Source organism: Perognathus longimembris, chromosome 1, assembly GCF_023159225.1.
Source record: "Perognathus longimembris pacificus isolate PPM17 chromosome 1, ASM2315922v1, whole genome shotgun sequence".
NCBI classification, from domain to species: domain Eukaryota; kingdom Metazoa; phylum Chordata; class Mammalia; order Rodentia; family Heteromyidae; genus Perognathus; species Perognathus longimembris.
Window position 1 is genome coordinate 103,581,957 of NC_063161.1, and position 15,127 is coordinate 103,597,083.

General features: G+C 44.5%; 1 pseudogene; it reads right to left on the minus strand.

The window, feature by feature from the left end:
- Positions 1 to 5,491: 5,491 nt before the first annotated feature.
- On the minus strand, positions 5,492 to 5,972 carry LOC125355528 (annotated as a pseudogene).
- Positions 5,973 to 15,127: the final 9,155 nt, after the last annotated feature.

The following is a 15,127-nucleotide window of genomic DNA, read 5'->3' on the forward strand; positions in this document are numbered from 1 at the left end:
GAGGGGCTACACTTCCAGGTTCACAACCATTATTACGCTCCACCCCACTTCACGAGGAGAGCCCCCACAGAACAACGAGAGGAGTCCAGCGCTGTGGCAGACACAGTGCCAGGTGCCAGGCCGGGCTCGGCAGGGCACTGTGGCCCACGGGGCACCCAGCCTCATAAGGTACTTAGCCCCACAGGGCACTGGAAATCGAAACCCCAGGTCAAGAAGACTGGAGCAATGCACTAACACGCTTAGGAAAAGTCAGATCTAAGTTTCCATTACCTTTGTTTTCAGATAAATAACTCTCGTCGTCGTCATGGGAGCCACAACCGTTAGAAAAATGTCCTCTGAGCTCGCGCCCCTCCTTGCTTGCGCCTGCGTGGCTATGCTTGTGCCTGCGCAACTATGCTCCTGCCTGCAAGTGAACGCTTGCCCGGGCCCATTATGCACATGCCTGTTCCTCTCTGGCTTTTAGCAGGCAGTACTTCAGAGGGCTTTCATCATGCGCATGCATGGGCCACACAAAATGGGGCCACGCCCTTCGTAGAACATTGGTGATCACCCTTCGTTAAACTACCATGTCAAATTCAATTACTCATGATCTGCAAAGTTACCACCCACACACTTAACCATCATCAAGTTCCATTAAAGAGCCCTTCTGACACAGATTGTCCAACTTGGTGAGCACTCTGAGATGTGATTTGTCCTGTTACTAGAGCTCTTCCTAGATTTGCTCTACTATGCACATTTATTTAGCAGAGATCCAATAAGTATGGATGCACAAGATGAAACCGGCAGGACTATGGCAGAAATGTCTGTGAGACTCCATCTCCAAAGTAACCAGAAAAAATACAGACTGCAGGCATCTCAAGCAGTAAAGGACTAGCCAAGAAAGCAAGTCAAGAGCCAGAGTTTAGTCCCAATACCAGAAAAAAAAAATGGCTAAGATTAGGAGGAGGACATGGCTCAAGTGGTGGAGGCCCTGAATTCAAACTCCAGTACCATCAGGAAAAAAATTAATGTTAACATCGTTACTTGTGTTATGTTTTTACAATTCAAAATAAATAATAATGTCAACATAAAAAATTTTTTTTGTTAAATTTTGAGTGTACTTGACAACTTGGGCCTATTGGGGACTTTACAAGTAGTATAGGGGCTGTTATAATCCCTCCCTGTTTCTCTGTGTGTGTGTGTGTGTGTGTGTGTGTGTGTGTGTGTGTGTGTGTGTGTCTGTGTGTGTGTCTGTGTGGGTGTTGGTGTGTAATATTGCAAATTTTCAGTCTGAGACTTAAGAGAACCAACAATCTTGAGTTTGTAATACTTTGAAAACTATCAATCTCCCTTCTGGGACCTTGCAAGATTCAAATAATTAATCATTCCACATGGTAGCAGGAAGATCCTCCAAGCTTTTACTGCAGAGATCTTCCCACTGCACGGCCTCAAGGACAAGTTATATCCTCTTACTATTCTTCTGTCTCCTCAAGGGGGTGGGGCGCATCTGTCTTCTGAAACACAGCAATGCTTCCTCAGTGCATTTTCCCCAGTGTTTCTTTCTCAGCATTCGACATGGCTTGAATATATTGACTGTATTTTGGCAAGAATTGTCGCGACCAAGAGTCCAAAGAACTCATATATTCCTTTGCTTGGTGTATCTTCACAAATTATACTTGGAATAATTTGGTTATGTCTGCACATCTACAGCTCTCCAATTAAGATCTAGGAGAGGGCTGGGGATATGGCCTAGTGGCAAGAGTGCTTGGCTCATATACATGAGGCCCTGGGTTTGATTCCCCAGCACCACATATACAGAAAATGGCCAAAAGTGGTGCTGTGGCTCGAGTGGCAGAGTGCTAGTTGAGCAAAAATAAGCCAGGGACAGTGCTCAGGCCCTGAGTGCAAGCCCCAGGACTGGCCAAAAAAAAAAAAAGATCTAGGAGAGTTTTGCAGTGAGGCTGCTAGACCGAACAGAAAGGTGCATGTAAGAAAGCAGTTTTTACACACAACAGAAGACTGAAGCCTACACGTATGCAGATGGACAGATGCTGTGTGTGCTCACTCCTGTCACTGACCAATGCAGAGATTTGATAGAAATATACACTAGTTCATGCAAAAATCTAGGTGAGAGAAAACAGAATTTTTCCATGAGGAAATTGGAGAGTTGTTGCGAATAAGTCCACAAATGTAGTAAGGCAGGGAGAATGCCTCCAGGCTATGAACTTGAGAAATTTCATGCAACAACTCCTTTTGGTAAAAATATCTTAACACAGGGCTTCAAGTTTACCTGCTAACAGTATTCTGTTTCAAAAACAGTTCACAAAATAGAACAGTCCTTCTGAACTTCTCTACCTTTCCCATATGTAGAATGCCCACCAGAGCATAAAGTATATCACCTAGAAGTTTTTTTTCATTCCTCTGCATATTCATCTGTATCTCTTTGAGAAATTTTCTAGCATTGCTTTCTTGTCACAACACAAAGTGTGTTTTTCCTGAGATTTTGATATTGAAGAATGGCAATGATGTAAAATATGCAAATGTGAACACAATTTTTCTTTAAAGGGTGTTAACATAATAGCCATGCAGATATAATCATAACTCCTTAATTTACTCTATTCCATTTCTCAATAAACTCATCATAGCCATGAATCAATATTCAAATATTTCCAGGATACAAAACATCATAGCCTAGGTTAGCCTTCCTGAAGCATTCTTAGATTCTAATTAACCTACAGTTGGAGAAAATCATTTATCATTAAAGGGCTCATCTACATGAATACCTTGGTGTTGTACAGAGGTGATGAAAGCAAAATAACAAAACAAATTTTGCAAAGATGTGAAACATGCTACAGCAGAGACCAACAGCTATGTACCCCTATGGTCTATGAAAGCTGCTATTAGCTGTCCTTGCCCAACATCAGGACAGAGATCCATGAGAGAATCACTAGCCTGGAGAAAGATCAAAACACAAATATCAACCTATGCTTTAGGCATGAAGGCATGTTGCTTTAATGTCTGGGATCATAGCAGACAGCTCCCATTACTTTGGGAGAGATATGTAAAAATGAGGATTCAAGGTTGGTTGGTGGAAGCTAGGCTTTTCTTAAAATGGACAGCCATTCCATAAATACAATATTTCTAATATACAGATAAGGTGAGAAAGAAAAACACAAATCACCTTTACCTTAGGGCAAGGGAAGATTTTCTGCCCTTGTATTCATCACATCCACCTCTATTGCCATAAAATCCAGAGATATATTGACTGTATTGACTACTCCACGGTCTATGTCATCACATTGGCCAGCATTATGCATGTGTGTATGTAAAATTCATATACATATGTACATATTATGTACACATTCTATTTATGTGTGAACACATATACATGTATACATAAAATGGAATTGAAACACAGAGTTTATGTAACCATTGAAATTGTCCAAGAACCTACCTATGCAGGAGGAAGCAAGGTAAGTGAGAAAAAGAAAACCAGGATTATGGATGAAGAACTGAAGGAAGAAAACATCAGCAAAACCATTTTCTTTTCCATCTGAGAGAGAGGATATTAAAGTTGCCTGGGCACCCATTAGTCATCTTGCCACTGTATTATTTAAAGGCAACTTGAGGTTCTGGTCCACCTGCCAGCAAGCACCCTTAATGGAATCTCTATCAACTCTCTACCCAGCCCTACTGGATCTCTGCCCCTCCTTGCACCATGGCATGCCTTGATCCCCCACAGTCTAGTGCTATTTAAACTTTTCCCAGTTGTAGTTGGATCCTGGGAAGGAATTGGAACCACATTGCTCTCTGGGTTCTCCACTTGACTTTTCTAACTTTGAAGGTTGCCACACAGTTCTGGGCAATGTCCAAATATGTGGGGATGGCCTCAGATGGAGGTAAGCCTGGAAGTCAGAGAGGCATGGTCCCTGACTTCCTGCTGCTTGTAATGTTGTTCAGAATTTAAATTTGCCCTCTTGAAACCTGGGATAGTTAATTGAGCTGTAGTATAAGTGCACAGCACTGGACTTTCCCAACCTCATCTATGGAACTGAGGAAAATTATGGCAAGCTGAAGATCAATCCTGAGAGCGTCATCACAAAGACCCTAGGAATATGATCTCTCAGATGAGGAAAGTTATTCCACTGGCCCCAGCCCAGATCTTCTGGTCTCTTCCCATCCACGGAGGACTTCGATTTCAGTCCAGGTAGCTCATGCTCACGCAAAAGGATAAGGCATCCTGGACTCTTCAACTGACTCAAAACTTGGGCTGCCTGCCCTTGTTAATTATTATCCTAGTGATACAAACAGGCCTTCAGAGGTTCTGTTTTGTCTCCTTTCTGTGCCCTTCATTTCCCTGTGGACATGAAGATTGGACCCATCTCCCTTGATTGGCATTTCATGAACAGGGAACTGATGTCCAGTGTTTCTGGCTTTCCCTAAGAGGATTCTAGAATTTCTTTTTCAAGAAAGTACTGATAGCATCACTGAGTAAAGAATGTGTTCTGCTATTACTCATTTTTTAAATTTTATTGTAAAGGTGATATACAGGAGGATTACAGTGACATAACTCAGGTAATAAGTACATTTCCCTTTTTTTTTTACCAGTGCCATCCCTCCCTCATTTTCTCTGTTTCCCCCCTCCCAAACCACCAACCCCCATGTGTATAGTTCATTTTCAACATAGTGTCTAGTATCACTGCTGAATTGGTTCAACCTTTGTCCTACAAGTTCTGTGCATCTCCTTTCCCTCCCCAAATCAGATAAACACATATAAACAAAGGGTATAGATATAAAAAACAATAACAAAAGGGAATAAACTGAAGGAAATACTAGCAAACAGTACAATGAAAAAAACTCTTATTTCAATTTCTTGGAGTTCATTTTAATAAGCATTTTATTTGATCCTATGCACATAGCTGTTGAGTCCTCATGATCCTCTCCTAAGAATATCCTTCTTTGTTCTCACTATGTGAATGTTTAGAGTCCCTTTTAATCTTGTCTTCTTTAAAGTGTACCAGGAAGAGGATGTAACTAAAATGTAACCAACAAAGGCCAAGACACCTTGTTGTCCAAAGCAAGAACTTGTCAGAAAAATGATTCTCACAAGACTTCCTATCCAAGTAGAAAAGGCAGCTTTTCTCACAAACCCTTTATTTTTTTGTTTTCTTCAAAATCCTTTAACAATATTTGACTCTGCCATATGTAACAATTAGTATGGTATAGAAGTTTGGATAGGGTTATCCCTATGACTCAATGAATCAGTCCCAGTACGAATTAATCCCACAATACCAAGTTATAGCTATTGTCCCAGTTACGATATTAAAGTCAACACTTCCTTTGTTCTAGCCAGCTAATAAGAGAGTCATTTATCCTTAAATTTTTAGTTGATGGTCTCATGCAGGATCATATTTTGAGGGATGAAGGCACACCTTTGCTCCCACTCAGAGTGAATACCCACTTTTCCTGCCAGAATCATATCAGAAGTCATCCAATTTTTTTTGGGGGGGGGGACTATGAAAATGTATTACTATTGTGTTTTTATCATTAAAATTTAAAATCTTGGTCTTTTCTTCTTTTCTTTGTATAAGGCCAAAAGATACACGTTGGCTACTTTAACAGCCTTAAAGCAGACTCCTGGAATGTCACCCACAGCATGACCTTTTCAGCCAAATCCAGCAACCAGAACTTCATTGTTTTCTTCAATAAAATTCAAGCAACCATCACTGGGTACAAAAGCTGTGATTTTTCTTGCCTATCTTGATCAGCTGCTCCCTGACACATTTTCTGAAAGCAGAATTTGACTGCTTGGTTTCAACTCCTACTTTTTCCAGCACAATTCTCTTTGCATGGGAAGCACCCCCAAATGTGTTGGCCTTCAGGGCTGTGACCAAATGGGCTTTCTCGTATTGTTTATTGTTTACCATGCCACTCTGGTCACATTGGTGAGTACAGGGCTTCTTGGCAGTACAAAGACAGTGACACTTGTCCATCCTGCTGGCACCACAGGCCTGACCGAAAGAGCCATATGATTTTCCCATGCCATCTTCATAGTGGAACTTAATTGTCTTACATTTCCCTTTACTGTCTTGGTAGTATAATTGGAAAACATCTGTTGGTTATGGCAGACATAATGGATCTAATCCACTTTCTTTTTAATAGTCACCCATCAAATTGTGCTGATTCAAATACAGCCGCTATTTGATTCCTAGCTTTGGATTCATCAGGAACTCTTTGTGGGCCTCCGGTGGCATCAGTATATACCTGGAGGTCAAATGTCCCATGCAAGGGACAATCCTGATTTTGTCTATCCTTTGTTGAAGAGGATGAAAGGGATAGCTAATTGAATCAAAGGGCAGGCTCTGTTCTATTTGACCAAAAAGATACAAGCAAAAGCTCCCCCACAATAGCATCAGAAATTGGTTCTAGCAATGGTGAGAGTAGATGCATTCCCATTTGCTCAAAAGAACAACTTTCACTGTACCCAATTTATATTTCCCAGGAACTCTGATTTCTCCCACCCTGCCTAAAAAGGTATAGGTGAGAGTTATGGGACAATGATTTTACAGACTAACGTGACTTTGATCAAGAACTGAAAACTGGAAACAAATCCTGAAGGATTTGTCTTGAAGCTGTCTTGATTTGGAGGAGGGCTAATATGTATTCCATGCCAGCAGAATCCATGGTCCATCCCAAATGGAGGGGGACAATATGAAGTCCTAGTCTACCACCTACACATACATAACAATCACTTTTTTTTCTGGTCCTGGGCTTGAACTTTGGGCCTGGGTGCTGTCCCTGAACCTCTTTGTGCTCAAGGCTAGCATTCTACCATTTGAGCCACAGCACCACTTTTGGCTTTTTTGAGTAGTTTATTGGAGATTAGGGTCTCATGGATTCCCCTGCCCAGGCTGGCTTTGCAACAACAAACACAGCTGCTACTTGTAAACAAACACAGAACAGAATATTAAGAAAGACAATAAGATAACCTTGATAGAGAACTTGACATTAAATTAGCATGCTGAACTTTAAACGTTCTCCGCCAAGGGACTAACAAGGGAATGCCCAAGGAAGTCTCCTAGCTCTGCTTTTCTATTTCCTGAGGCCTAGAATTATATTCTCCATTTTCAGCAGGTCTCCATAACTAAATTTTTCTGTGTACTCTACTCACTTATTGAAGGTTTCTTGTGCAACCCTATTGTCCTCAACCCCCCTACTGGAGGTTTCTTGCACAACCAGAAATTGCTTCCTGTCTCCAATGTTTCAGTCTTACCTAGTGGGTGTACAAAATCATGGATCAGAACTCTTCTCTCCATTCCTAGGACGCATCTTATTCACATACCCAACACCAAAAATACACAACCACAAAGGCAATAATTATAAACCCAATATTGCCTGCCTCAGTCCGTGCATAGTTATCTGGTCACTGCAGTTTTAACCTGGGCCTTTTGGTTGTGCTATCCATTTACCTTCAATTTTGAATCCTGTCAGCCACGAGGAAATGCTGCTTTAGCCCAACCTGGACACTGCCCCGACAGGGAGCAGGAAGCATCTACTCCTAAGGATGAGCTTCCAGGATTTCCTCCGGTAACACAGAAGATCCCAGATGTACCCCATGTTGTGAGATAATTATTGCTACCCTCACAATAGGATACTGGAGCCGAAGAAATCAGAAGAGACAGAGAGAATGGGGAACCAGGGGGCTCAGCACTCACAAGCTTCTGAACCCCGAGCTCCCATAAGCAAGCTTATTTATTTAGTTCAGTACAGAGACGGTCCATACAGATGTATGCAGAAAACGGGGTATCAATCTGTGGTTACAATCATTAACATGAAATACAGTTTGTATACATAGTGATAATTGACTCCTTTATTGTTAGGGAGAGTGGAGTGGTAAACCCTTAACCATAACACATTCATCTTATTCCCAAGATCTCAAGCATTATAGGGCCCAGACAGCTCTAATTTAAACAATCATGGGGTCCATTTAACAGTAACTTACCTATTTGTTTTGCCTTGTCTGTTTGACCTTTCCAGGGTCCAGTACTCAGCCTTCTGGGTACTGATGAGGTGGCATTCCAACCTCTTAACCCTTCCCGGTCTTATAGCTTGGCCTTAGAGTTCCCTAGAGATATGATTTGGGATGTTGGAGTGTTGGGGTATTGCAAAGAAAAGGACATCAACTGAAAAATAACATAAGAAGGCAAATTCTACTTCTGCAGAAGAGTGTGCAATCAGCCAAAACTCTGACAAGGAAGCATACAGAGCAGGCAGGCAGCTACCTTGTATTAATGGCTAAACCAGTAGGCCCTGCCACTTTGCTTGGCTGTGCTCAGGCTCAAAACCTGCAAAAGGATGTGGCTTAATTAACAAGATGTAACTAGAATTTGTTGAGATGATAATGTGATGTCTTAATTCAAGTATAGCAGGAAAGGGATGTAACTAAAATGTAAACGAGGGTCAAACCAGCTGGATACAGTAGGGACTTTTCAGAAAAGCAATTCTCCCAACATTAACAGAAAGGTAGCAATCTACTTAGATAGAAAAGACAGCTTTTCTCACACAATAAACCCCTATTCTTTCTCTCCACAGTACATCCAATGGTATGATCATACATGATCCTGAACCATGGTGCTTCCATATCTCCATCCAGAGATCTCCCTTTCAACACACCTGCACATGGGTCACTGGGGAAGCAACCTCCCCTACCACCAATGGCTGCAGCATTGCCTCTGGGGAGCCCTCTGGTGTTGCCTGCTTTCTCTAGGACTTTTTTGGTATCCGGAGATGGAGACTGCAACTCAAGTAGGGTAGTAACTTCTAACAATACTATGCAAACAGGGGAAGAAGAAAGACTAGAAGTGTTCCACATAGCATCAGAACATTGTGCTATTAAAGCACCCCTCAATTTGAATGTCTCAAGGGCTTTGGGTATAAGCTCAGTGTGTCCTGTTCCAGGTACTGCCAGGTACTGCCATGAATGCTATAGTGACTATACCCACTCATGAGGGTAGCCAGGATGTCCAAGAGAACTGGTTCATGGACCTAACCCCTTGAACACCACCACAAGCTCCCATTATTCCTCCAGTAAACCATCTGGGACAGTGGCCACATAGGTCCTGAGCAGAGGGCAATCTACTCACATCCCAGGCCAAGCCTTCACCTGATAACAGCATTTGCAAATCTAACAGTGTCTATCAGAACTTCCAGAGCTGGCAGCGCTTCAACGCCTTGGTCCAGAGGAACCTTCCACACACTCTGATGTGGGAGCACTTGCCTGCTTCCTTACATGAGTGGCTCCTTTAGGAACCAGGTGCCACTCCTGGAGCTCCTGAATGAGGATCCATACCAGAAGGGCCAGAAACTCCTGAGACTGATGGCTCCTGCACACAAAGCCACACCCTCAAAATAGTAATGTCACACCACAGCATGAAAAGCGCCTTATCTTAGTAGACCATGGTGCCTCTGTGAACGCAGCCAATCTTAATTTTCAAGATTTATAAGCACCATATAATGGACAAAAAATTACACAGAGATCCTGGTGCCACAGCTTGGATTTAGATCCAAGGGTAATATGTGTGTGTTCCATTCAAATGATGACATCATGCAACCTACTGGAACTGATTGAGACCACAAACATTCCTTGCTCACAGTTCTGCAGCCTGGAATGCCTAAATTCAGAGACCAGCAGTGTTTAGTGAAGTTCTCCCTCTAGCCACCTAGTCTGTGTCATCATGTTTCCTCTTCCTCTGTGTGGAAAGGCACTGTACCCTTCTGTAGCTTGACCTCCATCACTTTCTTTAACACGAGGCTGAGCCCCAAGATCCTTCTCCAAATAACTTCCCTGTGGAGATTGAGGCTGGGAATGAATCATTCCATCCATGATACACAATAATACACTTACAGGAACATCGGAAAGTCCAATGCTCCTCTTGAGGTTGATGTTCTATAGCTGGGTGGTGACATTGGGAAATGAGGAGAAAGGCCTATATTGAATTGGGTCAGCTGGGAATTGAAAGTCCCTTGTGGACTGTGACAAGAGCCTATGTAGAGGCCTTCAGGAATGGGAATGCATAAGCAACTATGAGCACATGAACTACCACAAGGTTGTATCCAAGTGTGTCAGGGATCTTGGACCAAGGGCATTGTGGTGGATGAAGACAAGAGATTGCACACATAAGCATAGTGGGGCTTATTGCTCACACTGCCAGGAAGGGTAAGGATAGTAACAGAGCCCTTTGGCCCCAACACCTTTCTGTTCAGGAAGTGACAGAGTCTACCTGGAGTGCAGATCAGGCTTTGGGTTGATCCTCTCATACTCTTGCCTCAATCATGTCTAGTCCACCCCTGCCAGGAGGTGGTATGTCACTTGGGGAGGAGGAATCCACCAACAAGAGGTCACTTCCAAAACTGAGAGCTGTGCAAAGGAAAAAATGTTTCTCTAGCCATTTGGTGCACACCTCCCCAGAAGCTCATGACTCTTGACATTGTGGAGACCACCTATGCTCATGAAAATAGCACACTTTTAACCTGATGTCCCAGAAGTATATGAGAAGGGGAAGATCTTGATCAGACCTCTACTCTTACTGTTTTTCCTATTTCCCTTCACCCAAGCAAGCAAGCAAGCAAACCATATGACAGCAAAGTAAACAAACTAGCCCTCACATATAGAGGCCAATCCTTTCAGCTTACATTTCACTTTGTCCTAACCTCCCCTGGGCCCTGTTGCTCAGATCATCAGTCTAGACTTTATATTCCCAGGATCCCTGAATCTCATCAAGACCCCGGATGTGCTTTGTTACCAATAATATCCCTGACAAACTGAAAGTCAGCTCTCCTTTTGATTATGAGTAGGGAAAAGATAGACCAGAAAGGTGCCACTAAGGATTCTTCCTGTGTCACCTGGACCAAACTTGATTTCCTGTAAGTCTTGGAAGACATGTGGTAGTATCAATCTGTGGTTCTGTTCTGGATGAGCAACCTCTTGAGACTTGACAAGCCTACTTCAGAGTCCTACTCAACACCACAGTCCTTTCTTCATAACTGGTCTGGGGATAGAGCTGGCCTTTTTCTCAGCTTATTCTGTGCCTCCTTCATCCCAGGTTCATGGAGTGTGAGGCTTAGAAGGGAATCCAAGGAACTACTGCTATAATTTCAGAGTTTCCACTCCATCCTTGAAGCAAGATCCTCCCAGGCCCACATTCCTTGGGAATACCAGTAGCTAGGTAGAACACCCTCACCATGGAACCCAATGACAATGGGAGATGAAGGATGAGTTGAGGAAGGAAGTATCTCATATTCTAGACCTGGTTTTCAGAATGGGACATATGTTGTTACAAGCAGAACACTCAGTAGATCCTAGGGCTTCCAGAGCCCTTGGCCTTAAGGCTATTATTCTGGCTATAGCAGTAACTCCTCTCCTCACTTACCTCTCCCAGGACCCAGAGTCTGGGTATTAAGAGCACCTGGAATATTGGTGTTTCTATCTGTTGTCCTACATGTCTACCCTATATGTTCCACATCTTGCAGTGTCTCTGTCAGGGTAGCTTTGCTGTACTCTGTTCTCCTTAGCAGTAGATAAGAATGTAGGTTTCCCTGTCCATACATTGTCTTGTTTTCCTTATTCCTAGAGTGCAACTCCAGCAAGACTGACCTGAAGGCTCATTCTACCCAACCATCAGCACCCACAGGCCAGAAGCCATCAGAGATCAAGGCACCTGAGGAGATACCACCTGAAGTCGTGAAGGAGTATGTGGCCATCATGACCTGGCTGGAGGACCTTCCAGAATTGTCCACTCACAAGTCTGAGGGCACATCCAAAGAGGAAGGAATGGAGCAACAACAGGAGGTCAATAATGTCTGCTCAGACCCAGAACTCCTGAGGCTCATTGACAAGCTCTGCTCCTAGAAGGATTTCATGGCAAATATAGGCTACATCTCTGGCCCTGGTGTCTGCCAGATTCCCTGGCCCTTGGAGTTAAGTCTCATTCCTTATCTTAGAGAGAGAGATGGAAGGAAGGAGGAAGGGAGGGAGGGAGGGAAGGAGGGAGGGAGACAGAGAGACAAAGATGATTTAATAATAGTCCTTGTGGAACAGTTTTGGGAAGTCATTTCTTCCTATTTCTTCTTAAAATCCCCTTGGCATAGATTGCTTCTTTTTGTCTACTTTTACAATTGCTTCCTTTTTGTCCCAAGTGGGGGCCATCATACATCCCAGATTTATGGAAGAATTACTTTCCTCAAAATCAGACATGGGTATATTAGACCTAAGTGAGGAGCTAGAGCAGGAAGCTCTGCCCAGGTAAGCAGAGCAAAAAGAGTTACCAGGTGTATCAGGAAGAGGAATTAACAGCAGCACACCAAGGAGAGAGTCATGGACTTTGAGGTTATTCCTCACAGTAGATGGGGATGTGGATAAGAAAGAAAGGAACAGGATAGCCAGAAAGTGTCTGAGTATGCACATCTGGAGAGATACACAGTGGGGAGAGGGGAGGAGGAAGGAAGAGGAGGGCAAGCACAAGTCTCTGTCTCTGAAACCTAGAGAGGTGACAGCTCCAGTTGTCCTCCCCTTTGGCCCTCCTCCCTCAGGATGTAAATCCAGTTCATTTCATCCAACTGGTAGTAAAGAAACATCTCATGGTCTCAAAAGAGAAATGAGGTGTTGACATACCCTTTAGTCCTGGTGCACCTAGAGTAGCCTCAAGTGCTTCTAAGTTGGCCACCTGCCAACTTGCAGACAGAGATGACCATGGACCCCTACAAAGAACAAAAGTAATTTCCTTTAACAGCCAGATGCACAGTGTCACAGATGCTGAATTGCTGCTGCCTAACAATGCTGCTGTCTTCCAGGGTCTCCATCCCTGGGAGCCACCTTGTCCACTGGTTTTCTCCATGGACATGGAATCCACCCTCAGCGCCTGTGGTTCAGAGATGCAGTGGGTCCCAGAGAACACTCTTCTGATGGTATTCCATGCAAGCTAATAAGTGAGAGGAATGTGAACAAGGAAGGCCTCTCCAGCCTTGCCTTCTTGCTCTCAGTACCATCTCCTGTCCTGGGGGTATGTCACAGAGCTCCGGATCCTCCACCATCCTCCTCTGCTCTGGAAACCAAGTACCCAGACTTGTTTTCCAAGAGGAAAAGCCACAGCCTGGATTCCCTTCCACCTGTCAAATTGGAGAAACAAGATCATGTTAGAGACTAGCTCACTGTGACAAATAATTACCACCCAGGGCCTTGCCTTGAACAGTCTGGAAAACAGGACTTGACTTTGGGCCTGATTGGTCCCTCAAAGCCTCAGAAGAGAAAGCAGGAATAATTAGACAGAAAGAAAAGGAGGAAGAAGAGGAAGAGAAGGAGGAGGAGGAGGAAGAGGAGGAGGAGGAGGAGGAGGAGGAGGAGGAGGAGGAGGAGGAGGAGGAAGAGGAAAAAGAGGAGGAATGGAGCAATAGTAGGAAGAGAAAGAAATATGGTCAGACCTAGAGCTCCTGAGCTTCATTCACCAGCTCTGCTCAACAGGAGGGTTTCATGGCAAATGTGGGCTCCATCTCCAGCCCTGCTGTCTGCCAGCTTCCCTGGCCTTTGGAATGAAGCTTGATTCGCTGAGGGTGTGTGTGTGTGTGTGTGTGTGTGTGTGTGTGTGTGTGTGTGTGTGTGTATGTGTGTTAATATTTAACAACTGTGCTATGGATCAGGTTGGAGAGGTCATTCATTCCTTCCTGTCTTCTCTGTCTCTTTCTACACACACTGACACTCACTTCCTTCAGTTCCCAGGTGGAGGCCATCATTCACCCCACATTCCTGGAAGGATTGCTTTCCTCCAAACCAGGACTAGATCGAGTGGCCCTAATTGAGGAGCTAGAACAGGAAGAAGGACTGAACAGGAAGGACTGTAGGCAGGTAGGTCAGGATGGGGAAGAAAGGCAGCACAACTGAAAGGAAGGGAACCTAGCCTTGGGCTGCTGGAGAGTCATGGCTTTTGAGGTTATTCCTCATGGTAGATGTGGATGTGGAAAAGAAGGAAGAGGACAGGAGAGCCAGGGAGGAGCTGAGCATGCAGAGCTGGAAAGAGACTCGGTAGGAAGTATGTGTCTCTGCAACCAAGAGAGGTGACACCTCAGTTGCTCTCTCTACTTTGGGCCTCTGTATTACAGGCATATGTAAAGTCAGTAACTCTTCATTTCCTCCAACAGATAGTGGAGAAATGTCTTGGGATACCCAGAGTAGCCTCAGGTGTTTCTGAGTTGGCCATGTGCCAAGGAGCAGCTAGAAATGACCAGAGCCACCAACAAGGAGTCAGTGGAGATACCAGCACTCTGCAAATCATTTCCAATGATGATCAGAGCCATGGTGGCACCAGTACAGAGCAGCTGATGTCTGACGCTGCTGTTCTCCTCCAGGGGGATCAGGGGTCTCCTTCAGTGGGAGCCACCCTGCCCACTGCTTCTCCTCATGGACATGGATCCCAGCCCCAGCATCTGGGTTCTGGAGATGCAGTGAATCCCGTGGGAAAGTCTTCCGCTGGGACTCCCTGCAAGCTAGCAGGGAATAGGAGGGTGGACAAGGACGGTATCCCCAGCCTGACTTCCTTGCTGGGCTCTGAGTACAGTCTCCTACCCTGGGGAATATCACAGAGCCCCAGACCCTCCACCATTTTCCTCTGCTCTGGACACCAATCCCTCAGGCCTTTGTTGCCCAAGAGACGATGCCAAAGCGTGGGTCCTCCTCCACTTGCCAAGTCCAAGAAAAGGGCTTCCATTGGAGCCTCATGCATCCTGGTAAAGCAATCCCACCCAGGGCCTTGCCTTGAGGGGTCTGCAAAGCAGGACTTGGCTTTGGGGCTGGTTCAACCCTCACTGCCTTGGAAGAGAAAGAGTGAAGCATTGGAAGGTCAGGAGAAGAAGAGAAAGAAGAAAAAACATTGAAGACAATGGGGTTGACAAGCTGCCTCTAGGTGTCTTGAACTTAAAAGTTGGGGCCTGAATCAGATTTCACTGGGACTGCATGCTGCCACCCACCACACAAAGGGCCCTCCTTGTCCAGTGCTAATCCGGGGGTTCCTGTGGTGGCAAAGGAAAGGGGAGGGAGGACAGTAGGAGTAGGGAGAATGAGGAGAAGGTGCAGTGAACCTAAATGGAGAGGAATTTAAAG